Source organism: Protopterus annectens, chromosome 2.part0, assembly GCF_019279795.1.
Source record: "Protopterus annectens isolate FY-2018-M chromosome 2.part0, PAN1.0, whole genome shotgun sequence".
NCBI lineage: Eukaryota > Metazoa > Chordata > Ceratodontiformes > Protopteridae > Protopterus > Protopterus annectens.
This window is the reverse complement of record NC_056728.1, coordinates 680,709,587-680,724,841: the sequence shown is the minus strand read 5'-3', so window position 1 is coordinate 680,724,841 and position 15,255 is coordinate 680,709,587.

The window sequence follows — 15,255 nt, the reverse complement described above, 5'->3', positions numbered from 1 at the left end:
GATGTCAGTGTGTAATTTCGACTTTTACTTACCTGTCTGGGTATCCCTACTCGCCTATATAGTGTATGATAAGCAGATACTAATTTGTTTCCTAAATTTTAGTCTAGTCTGTAAAGCGGGTCTGGGACCTGGATCCCTGTACCAGTGCATTCAGGCACCCGTTTTACGTTTAGATTTTTGAGAAAGGTTACCACGAGACATGACACGTGTCTACGAAATCAGGTATGTTTTCATGTGCGGATAATTCATTATGTGCATCCCAAACCTCACATAACCTACCTAATATGTTGGTGATTCCCAAGTGATGGAAACCTGCCAGAATGTTGTGTACTGCTGTGCTGTCCTGTGTTCCCACTACATAGGATCTGTAAACTGAATGCTTACCTCAATCCACCACTAGGTGACGCTGCAGACGGCTTATGCTGTGTTCCACATGCTTGATGAAGACTTGGCCAGTGCGATGACTGAGAAGGACATTAAATCATCAGCGTCACCCCCACCATCTATTTACATAGGATAGTCCCTCTGTGATTTTAGGGCAAACATAATATCTCAAATATAGTTCCATAAACACTAGTTTTACATCTGCTATACCCTAATATGATATGAAACTACAGAAACAATTCACAATGTGTAAAAACTGTCATTTTTACAACAAAGTCAAATCTATCCCTTTTCACTGGTTGTATGTATGGTACATCCTAAAAAAACCGCACATTTCTATAAACAACGTCCCACTTGGGTATCTGTACAGGAGGCAAACCTCGTGCAACGCGCGCGGGCATGCAATTATTCTCGTATCTTACATTTTAAATAATAAAATAAGTCGATGTGGTGCTTTAAAAGAAAAGCAAATAGCAAGATAGGCAATATGGTATGCAATATCTATCGATCGGTCTATAAAATAGTTGTATTCCGCATTTGTCTTTTTCACAGATATGATAGGTATTTTTACAGCACGATTTTTACCATGTTTTTAGTAGAACCAGGGGCTCAACAAATAATAATCGGGAACTTCTTCTTCTTCTTTCGGCAAGGTCCTAAATACAGGACAGTTTTTTTTTAAATATAGGTATTACTGATTTTAAAAATGATAGCAAAATAGGGTTTTAACTAACGTTTATTTTCTGAAGTAAAAGAAGTATGCAAACATATGAATGCCGTTACTTGTTGACTGTACACCTTCACATTTTCCAGGGCTGGTGTTAGCATTCTGGGGACACTCCAGTAAAGTTCAAGTTTGGGACCCTATGAACACTTCTTGTATAAGCATCACTCTGTCACTGCCAGTCCCCCTACAAAACTTTTAGTACATGGTGCAGTTTTAAGAGTAGTACTCACAGACTGCACTGTAGCTACAATGCTCTCTTACAGGCTTGTGTACTACACTATGTTGGCTCCTCTCACAAGGGGGTTATTCACAGTGACAGACATTTAATTACAATAATTCTATGTACAAGGCTGGACTTATGTAAAATTATGCTGTAGGCACTGCATACCTTTTTACCCCCCCCCCCAATTATGCTGTAGGCACTGCATGCTTTTTTACCCCCCCCCCCATGCACACATCCTCTAGTGCTCCCTGCTGTCTCTCTCCCCTCCATCCCTGTAAACACGTGTATTATTTTTTTCTTCATTTTCTCATGTTGCCTTACTCTTTAGCATTTTCAGTGAAACCATGACTTTCTGTATGCTCTACAGAGCATTTTATTTATTTTTTCTTTTTACACAACCTTTTCATTTAATACTGGCTTGAACAGAAATTATGATTAAAAAATAAATCCAGTTTTGCAATTTATCTTTAGTTTTCCTTGCATCCTTTCAACACTTCTTAGTTTACCAAGCCAGCACAGTAAAAAAAAAAAAACATTTAAGAAATAACTATTAAGTCAGAGCCACACGAAGCCATATGAGGTTATAGATGTTTTAAGGTGCATGTTAGAGCATTTCCCAACCTTTTAATTCAATGGGGTTCTGAACAAAAGTCATGAGTAAGAAAAGAATCCCAGTCTTAGTTTTTCTTAAATGGAAGACATAAGTTGTGCCCAAGATTTAATGTTCAAAGCTGACAAAATAGTAACTCAGCAAATAAGAGCACTAGTGAAATCCTCCAAAGCTAACTTCGAGTCCAAATTGGCCATATCTACTAGAGACAGTCATAAGGACTTCTTTACATATGTCCGCAATCTCAAAGGAAGAACCCAGATCAGTTCAGAACTGGTGGTCAAGGACACCACATATACAAATGCTGTAGATATAGCAAACTTGCTGGCTGACAGAGTCAGCGAAAATTTCATCCCTCTGTCCCCCCCATCAGTAAATCAGGACATTCCCAGTACCTGCCCCCTTTCCCTTACATCTAGGGATCATGTCATCACTGCATTCTCAAAGGCAAAAGATACAACCTCCATGGGACCCAATAACATCCCAGGCTGCAACCTACATGAACTCAAGCAGGAACTTGCAGCACCATTAGGTGACCTTTTCAGCCAAAGTCTAAGTAGCGGCTTTGTCTCAGCTGAGTGGAGGACAGCCACTGTGATCCCTTTACACAAAGGTGGAGCATGCAGCGATCAATTATGGCTATGGAATGGAATATCATGGACTTCATTAACAAAGACATTGGCAACCTCCAAACACTCGATCCCACACAGTTTGGCTTCAGCAAAGGGAGGTCATGTCTCTTAAGTTTGGTCGACTTTTTTGAGACAGTCACCAAAGCCTTGGACGAGGGGAAGAAGGTGCACAACGCCTACCTTGACCTGGCTAAAGCCTTCGACACTATTCCTCACTTGGACATAATAGATAAACTCTCTCAACTGGGCATCAATCTGTATATTACCAGATGGGTAGCTAACTGGCTCACTGATAGAACCCATCTAGTCAAAATAAGGGAAGCCACCTCAAGATGTAGACCCCATATCGAGTGGAGTATCACAGGGTTCGGTCTTGGGGCTTCTGTTATTTAGGATATACTTAAGGTGTAGGCCAAAACCAATGGGCTAAAGCTGACTACGTTTGCTGATGACTGCAAGCTGGGCGTTGTCATCAATTCCCCTCGTGACGTGGACATCCTCCAAGGGGGTCTCACCCAAATGAATGACTGGTGTCAGAAACATGGCCTCATGCTGATACCAAAAAATGCACCATCATCCCCTTTAGGGAGAGTGATGTCCTCACAAATTATCACAATTATGACAATGTCCTGAGCACGCAATCAGTCGTGAGGGATTTGGGCACCCAGATTGATAGCAACCTTACTTTTGACCACCATGTTTCTTCCATTGTACAGAAAGCTTTCTACTTGGCCCACCTCATAAGTAACGGTATCTCATCTAGGAACAAAGAGGTCATAACATCCCTGTATTCTTCCCTTATAAGAACCATTATTGAGTACAATGCCTCATTCTGCATGTACCTCGAGCTACCCTACACAGGTAGGCTAAAAGACCTTTCCCTCTACTCAGTTTCATACAGACTCCTCAGAGGTGACCTCTATGTGGCATACAAGATGATCTCGGACACCGCCTTGATGGGAGTGCTGCATATCCGCAGGTCACACTCCACTTGAGAAACCCACACGCATGGCCTCATCCTTGTCTGTGACATCAATAGGACTTGCTGGTGAGACAGATTTGTGTGCCAGAGACGACTCCATCTGTGGAATAGACTCCTTCTCCACATCAAGCAAAGTACCTCTTTACCCCTTTTTAAGCGCAATCTGGATAACTGGATGGGAAATAGAAAATACATCCCTGAGATTCCACTCGTGTCCCTGCTGGACAGGGGCATCAGGTGCTGATTTGTCTAAACATGGGCTAAACTCTTGGCTAGGCTTATACGGGCCTCAGGGCCAATAGCCTAGTAGCCTCCTATGATGCTATGAACAAACTAACAAGGCAGTTGTTTGTGAAGATACATACATCCTATCTAAAATTACTGCCTGCCACCCAACTCCCCCCATGCATCCCTTTGGTGTTAGATGGAGATGAAAGCAGTGGTTGAAATGACCATAGCCATGTATTTCAAGTGAATGCTGTCATAGATATACACTGCATACCTCTTAACTATTCATCCCTATCCCTAAACCACTTGCCTAATGTGCAATTGTGAGGAAAGTAAAAAAAATAATGATTATAGTAAAATATTCCACTTTGTTGCTCCAAGACAGTACACTGCCCATACGCAAGCTTTAATGACCTTCTGGGCATACCTTTAAGGGTTGATTGTGATGAAAATTTAAAAAAGTAATGACCACACCATCCCCATCCCATTGTACAAAGTACAGTAGCTTTCTGTACATGCCTGTGAACAGGTCTGGTTTTAGAATGGATGGCACAGAGTGCAGAGGCTACTACTTAGTCTGTATCAAAATCCTCTTGTACAGCTTGAGTGTGAGGACCACCAAACCTATAAAATCTCTGAGTCTGATGCTCTGCAGTGTAGTGTATGCCTTATGAAATATGATTATTTGTTAAATGCATCTTTTGCTGCTGTCCAGTAAAGTGCTGTATGTACTTGGCTTTATTGTGTGTGTACACAGATAAAAGTCACACACACTGTACATTCATCTGCAGAAAAACTGGAGGAATTCTACTTCACCTGCTGAATGTTTTTGAGGTGCTGGGGTGAACCAGAGATCATGGGTGGATGTATACACAGACAAGGGAGGGCATGCGGACTCCAGACAGAAATAAAAAAAACATAGCTAAGAAGTCAGCCAGAGCAAAGTACTGTTACGTGGCAATGTACAGTTGCTTTCACACACAGACCACCAAGGATAGCTAGGTATCCTCTGTAAGATCTATGTTTGTGATGCTAAGCGAAAGAAAATTTGACCAACTTGCTACTCTTAAATATACTGCAACCGTGCCATCTCCCACAAGTGTAATGTCAATGTTGATAATGTTTGTACTACAAAGTGAAATTTGCTAGCTTGTTACTCGTACACAACAACACAGAAACATAAGCCATAGCAGTACTACATTTACATTGATTTCAGTAAATAGCAATACATTTTGCAGCACTAATATTGTCAGACCAGGTCAGTAACTATTGTTTAGCAGTCATCAAACAACAGCAGGAGTAATTCAATTTTATTTACCTCATTGAGGAGTAATGCATGTCTGTTGCTGTCTCTCATTTTACAATGTCCCTAATTTTGCTTCGTAAGGTAGCTTTGTCATTTGTAAAAAGCTTAATTTGCTGGTAAATAATTCAGAATTACAGTCAATAATTCCAAACATCAGAGTTTCATACTTTTTACTGTCCAAAAATGCATGTTAATGCAAAATGTGTTATTCTGTTAACTTTTAAGTTACTTGGAGTAATATTTAAATAGTATTTCTGACTTTGAACCTTTATTATGATGTTCTGTTGGTATTTGTAAATCATCGAAAAGAAAACCATCTCTGAAGATTGGGAGCATCTGCTCTTCTTAAACTACCAAGTGAGCACTGAGATTGGTCACTCTGGGATGCTTATCTCTAGCACTTACCTTGCTCATGTTTCTTCACTGATTACCGACTTTATACTAACAGGAAATATCAGAATCCTGTTTCGGGTAAAGTGCATAATTGGAAAATCAATAATATTTTTTTCCCCAACAAGCAGCAACTTTTGTAGGATCCCCCATGTACAGTTGTGGATGATTAGAGGGGCCCCTGCCACCACCGGTACTGCAGCTGCCTAAAGCTGGTTATGATTTTAGTCTTAGAGGGGGGGAAACACCCACTAGATGGATCCAAGTCAAGAGCACAATGTCAGTGACAAAACTCTAAATGAAATTATGAAAGCTGTTATATCTTTAAATTTGAAAGGAGCTATAAATAAGAGTTATTATTACCTACCTTGTTTATCAAGTATGCAGTTTTACTGTACTAGCTTTTATTGGCTTGACAGACATGTTACAAAATATCAAAATAAGTTAACTTGCTTTGGTTGGGGCCACCCTGTACCTTGCAGCCCCCGGTGACCACACAGTTTGTGGGTGCCTAAAGCTGGCTATGTAGTTTCATAAATATATAATTTAGTTTAGGAAATACAGATACAGAATTCTTTGCTAAAATAATAGCATCCATGAAAATCAGGGAAACTTGAGGGGTATGCTTACAATGCAAAAAACAGAAAAAGAAAATATATTGGATAAATCTAATGTATGATCCTCAGGTACAGATCAACATTAATACCATGTACATTTTTGGGGATATGTGCAACAGTGCAAAAGAGAATATACAGTTATGTAAGTTGCACTTACTCATAACAGTAGAAGTTCAAATTCCTCACTGCTACATTAGTCTTTAGGCTATATGGATTATGTCTGGCCCAAAACACAGCAACCAGCCAGCTTCCAAAAGCTCTGGCTCCCTGTCAGACTTCCACTCTGACTGTTAACTGGACAGCCCTGAGAAGGGAGAGTCAGCAGAGAAAGTTGAAAACATTCAGGACTTTCTTTTGCTAAAAGTGAAGACGTAGAGTATTTGTCTAGCTTGGTGGGAGGGGATGAACTCCCCTGAAAGGAGTTATTTGGATCCAGTGCAAACTGTATCCTTTCTGAACCAACTTTAACACCAATGAGTCTGTCATAATCTGTTGCTTAAGGGGAATGAACAAAGCTAGATGTTGGTTTAGGTTTTAGGTTTAAGGGAAGGTGGGGGATCTGTTAGTATAGCTATCCTAAAGGTGAAGGCTTTCCTTTTATTGTACCCAGGCTGACAGGCACCATTGTCAGAAGATGCCAGACTTCCTGTGGAAGGGGAGCTGGGAAGGGTTACAAGTAGACAGTTGAGACAGGCTTAGCTGTCAGACCTTACATTGCAAGGCCTGAGGCAGGTAGCTAGGGAGCCACCTGATTCTCAAGGAAAGGGGGAATCTGTATACTGGGACAAAGGGTTACTGTACAGAGAGTGGACCCCCTGAGGGAAGGCTAGAAGGTGAGAGCACTGCAGTTGGTAGTGCCTAGAGCCTACCATCTGGCGCTTCTTGCCATAACCCTTGATATTCCCTTTGCAGGTGATATGGGCATAAAACATACAAAGAGGCGTAGTATGCAGAATTTCTATTGGCCTGACATTTCCAGAGATGTAACAGGGTACTGCAGGACCTGTGAGCAGTGCCAAAAGGTAGGCAAGGCAGGAGACAAGGTGAGCGCTCCTTTGATGCCTTTGCCTATGATTGAGGAGTCATTTCAGTGGGTAGCTATGGATATTGTGTGTCCTCTGAGTACCCCAAGTTCCACAGGGAAAAAGTATATCCTAGTGACAGTGGATTATGCTACACGATACCCTGAGGCAGTGGCTTTGTCCTCCATTGAGGCAGATAAGGTGTAAATGCTTTGTTAGAGATTTTCAGCAGGGTAGGTTTCCCAAAAGAAATACTGTCTGACAGATGTGCCGATTTCATGTCAGACCTGCTGGCTTGTCTGTGGAAGTACTGTGGGTTGAAGCACATGAAGACCACCCCCAGACTAATGGTCTTGTTGAGAGGTTAAACTCTACAATCAAGTCCATGCTACGGGAATTTGCAGATCAGTTTAAGAGGGAATGGGAAACATATTTGCCCCATCTGTTGTTTGCTTACAGAGAGGTTCCCCAGGAATCCACATGGTTTTCACCCTTTGAGTTGCTGTATGGGCATAGGGTGAGGGGACCTCTAGATTTAATATGAGATGAGTGGGAAGGTGAGTGTGAGTCTCACAAGGAGTCTGTTGTGGCATATTTCCTAAACCTCAGGACAAGTCTCAGGGAACTCATGGGCTTGGCCCAGGAGAACCTGGCAGAAGCCCAACAACAGAAAAAGATGTGGTATGACAGGAATGCTCGAGCTAGAGAGTATGCTATGGGGAAGCAGGTAATGGTTCTTATTCCTGTCGGACACAACAAGCTGCAAGCAGCTTTGGAGGGACCCTACAAGGTGGTAAGAAAGGTAAATGATGTTAACTACATGGTGGAACTGCTAGGCAAATGGCAGGGGCACAGATTGTACCATGTTAACATGATGAAACCTTACCATGATAGGAAGGCCCTAGTGCTGAGCATTTGCAGTGGATTGCAGGAGGAGTCTGAGGGAGATCTGGGGACTGATCTCCTCAGGGAGGCTTGGACTGACACCTCAGTAGAAGGGGTAGCAATGTCCTAGCAGCTATCTCCTACACAGGTTCGAGAAATCCGAGCAGTGTTGCAGGAATTTGGGGACACGTTCACTGAGAAACCAGGATGCACCCACCTGGTGCAGCACCAGGTGGATACAGGACCCCAAAGGCCTATTCAGCAGGCCCCTTATAGGGTGCCTGAGAGAGTCAGACAGACTGTGAGGGAAGAGGTACAGGAGATGTTAGAACTAGGGGTGATTCAACAGTGCAACAGTCCATGGGCTTCCCAGTGGTACTGGTGCCAAAGAAGGATGGCAGCACCAGGTTCTGTGTGGATTATAGGAAATTAAATAGTCACACAGAGTCGGATGCTTACCCCATGCCTAGGACAGATGAGGCCCTAGAGCAGCTGGGTGGGGCTAAGTATCTTACAACCATTGATCTTACCAAGGGTTACTGGCAGGTGCCCTTGACTCCCAGTGCTAGAGAGAAGTCAGCCTTTTTGACTCCTTTTGGCTTGTATGAGTTCACAAAAATGCCCTTTGGGATGAAAAAATGCCCCAATGACTTTCCAGAGGCTGGTGGATAATATCCTAGCAGGAGCAGGATGGTTTGCCCTTGCTTACCTAGATGATATTGCCATCTACAGTCATTTCTGGTCAGCACACCTTCAGCATGTCAGGGAGGTGCTGGACAGACTACAGAGGGCAGGGCTGACCATTAAGCTGAGTAAATGCCAGGTGGGTATGGCAGAGGTCTTCTACCGAGGACATAGAATGGGGAGTGGTAAGATAAGGCCAGAACCTGCCAAAGTGGAAGCCATTCAGACATGGCCTGCACCTGTTACAAAAAAGCAGGTGAGGGCATTTTTAGGGACAGCAGGGTACTACAGAAAGTGTGTCCCTAGTTATAGTACTATAGGTTCTCCCCTCACAGACCTGACAAGGATGAACAGGCCAGGAAAGGTAGTGTGGACCCCAGCATGTGAGCAGGCATTCCAGAAGCTTTGGGAGGACCCCTTGTGTTAGCCAGTCCAGATTACAGCAAAGAATTTGTTTTGCAAGTGGATGCTTCAAACCATGGGGTGGGGGCTGTACTTAGACAGATTTCTTCAGAGGGAGAAGAGCACCCATTGGTTTATCTCAGTCATAGGCTCCAACCCAGGTAGGAATGCTATGCAGCTGTAGAAAAGGAATGTCTAGCCATAGTGTGGGCAATGCAGAAACTTCAGCCTTATCTCTATGGAAGAAAATTCACTGTAATGACAGATCACAACCCTCTAACATGGTTAAACAGAGTCAGTCAGCAAAATGCCAAGTTGCTAAGATGGAGCCTGGGGTTGCAAGCATATGATATGTTAGTGTAACACTGCAGTGGAAATAGCAATGCCAATGCAGATGGGCTCTCAAGACAGGGAATGGGGTGAGGTACCCTCAGATAGACCTAGCCCTCTCAAGCGGCGTTTCTCAAGGGTCACTTGAAAAACTAGCCGGGGGGGGGATGTGAAGACTGGTAGAGAAGGGTGAAGGCTACCAGCCTAGTCAAATATAATTTGATACATAATTCTGGCATTTGTAGATATAAATATAAAATACAGGCTTGTTTCTTAAATGAAATAAAACAGTGTCAAATGTGAACTTCAAGATTGTAGCAACATTGCCATCTACTGTAAGGAAAACTAAGCCAAGCATTTCAAATGTTCTTTGAAATTAAAATTATGTTTTGTATGTCCTTTGAAGTTAGAATTTGGAGTCAATGAGTCTGGAGTAAGCATCCTGCCTATTGTTTTAAGGCTAAAGTTAATGACCAGAATTTACATATGGAATGTCCTTATTGCTCTAAGTGTAAAAAAATGTAAATGTAGTTTCTGTGGCCTGGGAACCAGGAAAGTGTAAACAAATGATGTAATGTTTTATCAGAACTGCAGTTTCAATTTAAACATTGAGAACCAGAGATTATTAAGCATTTTGCCTTGACTATTCAACTCAACACTGCCTTGCTGTATGTAAGTAAGTTATCTTAGAAGTATGTTTTCTTGTAGAAATAGCTAGGACTATAAAGATTAGACTGTGTTTTTCTGTTATGTCAGAACTGTACTGCTGATTTATTTTAAGTTTCTGTGGGATCTCTGAACTCTTGAGTAGCACTGTGGTGTAGTAATATTGTCTTGTGTTTTAGTATTTATTATTAAATATTTTAAAACCTTTCAACTGTGGCTGGTTTATGTAGAGATAATGAAGCTCTAGAGTACATTGCATATTTATAGAGTTTATTGTACAAGAACACTCTAATAAGCCTTGACTGATTAGTCACATTACCAATTGGATAATAATATTGCACAGTAATAATTGGACACTCTTTTAAGGGCCTTTGGGTAGCTGATAATTATTAGCTGGTGGTGGCAGTAATTACTACCTTATAGTCTGGGTATAGGGGCACAGCTGGAGAATCTGTGTCAGCCTTTCCCAGGAGTGTCCGTGAAGTTGTATAAATACTTATCTCAAAGTGTATCAGCTACTTTTGCGTGGACACGAAGCACTGGTTGGACAGAGAGGGTACTGGATATTATCTTGCCAGCTAGGCTGAGATCTGGACCCTATAGCTGTGCCAGTGGGGAGTCTTATTGGTGACCTGGAGAGCAAGGGAGCAACCAACCCCAGACTAATTGTGATCTCTGTGTGCACTTAAGGGAAATTGCACTTTACTGTGTGTATTTGTTATCCTTTCCTCTCATATGAGATGTCCTCTCTGGTGTTAGGGTAAGGATTGAGGCTCTTTGATGACTGGCCAAGGCACAAACGTCACATCTTGCTTACTTTTTTATAGTGTAGATTCATAGCTGTGCACACAGTGAAGATGCAAATGAGATGTGAACTCATTATAATTGCTTAAGACCAAACTTTTGAATTTGTGTAGTAGGTGTAAACATAGTGTAGGAACTACCTCACTGTTAGTTTCTAATGGATTGCAACTATAAGTGATTAGTGGGAGGGAGAATGAAGACAAAACAGAAATTTAGACTATCTTACCTGCATTGTGTGTGTCACCCAGGATCCACTTATAAAGGGCAGAAGTAACTTTAGCAATTTCTTAAATGGAAGTAAACAGCACACAATTATCATTTTTGTTCACTACTACCCAAACTCTCTTGACTTTGCTGAAAAATGTTTTTCACTGTCATGTATTTTTATCATACATTTAAAGGACAATGATACAAAATGCACTATAGAGTGCATGTCTGAGAGTACAGCACAGATAAGAGAAGAATGAACATAATACAAAGAGAAGACAGAACTGCATTGGTGCAAACAATGCTCATAAATGGTTGTGTGATCACTTGTTGCACTAAATATGTAAGCCAAACATGTACAAACAAATGAGAGTGTACAAGTGTATATGTCTTGTTAATACTGTGGAGGAAATGGAAATTGCTTGTATGCATGTGATTTCCTTTCTTGCTGCAAAGCTATTTTTGTGGCAAAGAGATAAGACACTACTAGCGTCTCTTGTATGTTCATCAGTATGACAGTTGAAATCCAGAGATGTGTAAGAATCTGTAACGTGTTAAAATATATTTTGTAATATTGTTTTATAATTTAAAATAAATAAATAAATGCTATTTGCGTTACACATATCTTAGTGCAAATACAGTGAAACGGATAAATATGTTACAATTAATGAAAATTTCTTCAATTATAAGAACAGCATAAATTAGACCTATGAATCAACTGTGTGTGTAGCACACCTGGTAAACACAATGAAACACGCAGCACATAGGATATGTAGATCATGGTTCAAATCCCCCATTTTTCTTTCAATGATAAAATTTAATAAGCACTCTTTTACAATAATAATGCATCTTGGGATTTGCCTGTCTCATTTGCGCATTACTAAACTATGCACAAAGATAATGTAATGCTGCAGACAATAAGGAGACATTGTCAGTTTCAAAAAGGTACATCATTACATCTTTTGCCTGCCATAGAGCAAACATGCTAAGTGGAGTTGCATGGCAGTCACTACCCACACACAACACCTGCAGTTCCATAACACCTGCAGACAATAAGGAGACATTGTCAATTTCAAAAAGATACATTGTTACATCTTTTGATTTCTATTGCACAAACACACTAATAGGCATTGCATGGCAGTTAGCATGCTTCCACAAGACCTGCAGCCAATAAAGAGACATTGTCAGTTTCTTAACAGATACATTGTAACATGTGTGGTCTTCCATCACACAAACATGGTAAGAGGCATTGCGCTACAGTCAGCACTCCTACATAGCAATCAGTATAAAAATTACTCCTGTTGCCTAGCTCTACCTGTGGCAACAGATGTATGTTAATTGGCAGATGAGCCGTGGGGTATATTTATTAATGTTGGTCCACTGTAATTTAGATAAAGATTAACAATATAAAAATAGTTATACATAAAAATAACTTTCTATAGAGGCAGATTGAGCATACATATGATATCATATATATTACATGTCTAACTGTGGGTATCAGTACAATTATGGTTATATAATTAAAAATTCATTTTCTGAACTCTTTTGTGACATGCATACATGGTTAACCACTCAACTCTTTAATGTGCATATATAACTAAGAACATGCCTGACAAGTCCTCAGTGATAATGAGCACTCTGGACAGTAATAAATGTAAAGAAAATAACTGTCTCTGTTGCAAATGGTGTAAGTTCATGGCCCCAATATGGGTGAATTGGGGTTCTAATCTAGCGCACTGCAAAATTTATTAATGCTGTTCCACTCAATTGTTTAAAGTAAAGAACAGTATAAAGACAATTATACATAACAATATTTTATTTTTTATTTATTTTCCATTTGTTTACCTGGTTAGTCCAACTGGACACAAGGTGACCATTTTCAGTGGAGGCCCGGGGAATAAAGCTCCAGATACATAGTAAAAAATTATAAAAAAATAATAAAAAATTATATAAATATAGCTAGTTTGTACAAAGAGCATAGAACATATAACAGGAGTAAAAATCAGAGTTTTATAAATGATGCAGCATACAGAGGTTAGAATATTCAGAAACAAATTAATCAAGATATACAACAAATATAGAATTGCTTGAACATAAATTCAAAAAGAAGTTTCCATACACAAACAGGGTCATAAACTAGAAATCATAACTATAAAGGTGTCCTAAACACCTGGTTCACAGTACTATGCACAATAAGTGCACATAGCAGTGGATATCAAATTAATTATATGTGTGACTGAGGATATACTGACAATTATGTTTCTGTTATTAAACGTTTTGTTTTTCTGTCCTGGGATGGACTTCATACTACAGTGATAGCCATATACACATGAATGTATAAACCAGGAGCTTGTCAGGGCACACACATGCATGGATAACCACTCACTTTTTAATGTGTGTATATAATTAATGACCATATCTGAGAAACATTTCTTTTGTGGCAAGGAGGAAAAAACACCTATGTGGAATAATACTTATTCTCTATTTTACATAGGTTTAAACCCAACATTGTACAAATGACTTGTATCAGTGTGTAAAGCCACACAAAAAATGTGTAAAGTCATAACATTTATAAGGCCCAATACATGTCTGAAAAGTTAAGTCTTCTAAGATCTACAGCAGCATACAACCCATAGACTAATGCCAACTGCGACATTACCCTTCCTATTTCATAAACGTCCTGTCTGTTTCCATTTTTGACTCTGCTTAACATTGTGGACACATGGCTGACATGGTTGTGAGGGTTTGTGCACTAGGTGTAAAATGCAATATCACAAATTGACAGGAAAACACTTTAACTATTGCATTTTAACTGGATGACCTGGGTGGAAATGGCAGGAGCTAGGAAGAAAGGACCCCAATTTAGGGTTCAAATATGAGGTGTAGAGGAGTCCAGAATATTCATTGCATTCCTTATAAAGTGTCACAGCCGTAAGCTTTTGCAGGAGGGGGGACTATACAGGGTCTCAATATAAATCAAAGGCATAGAATAGTCTAGACAAGGCTGTGCGAGTGCAACTGGCATTCCACATCCTGGACAACAATGCAGAGACCTTTACACTGACCTGAAAATGTGTAAGCAGGAGCAACTCAACCAGTGGCTGGATGAGTTTAGGACTACTGACATCCCACAGATGTGTAAGTATACAGACAAGGAAATATAAATTATAAACAAAGCTAGAGATAACAAAGACTGGTGTGCAAAATGCTCTTCTGTTTTTCTCTACTCTTTATTGGGTCTATATTAAAATGACGAAAGTTCAAAATTTCAAACACTCACATGAGCGGAAATTCAAGAACTCGAAATCGCTATTGTGAGGGCTGCACCCCCCCCCACTAAATATATATTACAACTCTGAAATCGCACTACAGTGAGGAAAGGGCAAATATTCCAATCTTCACTGTATTGCGATCAAGAAATAACATTGAGTTCCTGAATTTCCACTCGTGAGTGATTGAAAATCTGAACTTTCGTCGTATTAATATAGATCCTCTTTATTTTACAGCTACCCAGGAGATTTCAGTGGACAGGGAAACTGATGCTGTCCACTTAGAAAAACTGAGAGAAGCATGAGTGTATGCAGCACAAATTAATAATTATTTTATTAAAAGTATTACTCTTCCATACATTAGTAGCAAATTTAGCATGCATATCATAACTGTAAAATCAAGCATGCATGCCTTATTTTGTAGCTCAATGTAATTGAAGGAATCAATTGTAATAGTGTATTAAAATGTTGTGGGTTCAATCCCACAAGGAACAAATACATATTACAATAATAAAAAATAAATATTAATTTCAACAAAATTGACAAAAATGTCATGTTGCTAACTTTTTATTATTTTTTATAAGTATATATGCAATATATGCATATTACCAGGATTGTTTAGAACAAGTCTCAGGCCTATTTTGGATTTTTTAAAAATATAGTTAACATAAAAATAAAAATATGTTTGTGTTGTAGTAATTTATTGTATGTGACATATGATGGTTCTAATCATCTTTTTCTTTTTGTCTGTTACCCTACCCCTTATCTCTCTTTTTTATTTTGATATGTGTGGTTACAACTTTCTGATGTTATAATTTTCTGACAACTGACAAAATGATTTCCTGCACAGGGAGGTAGGCCAACCAGTGCATCTCAGCCTGCCACCC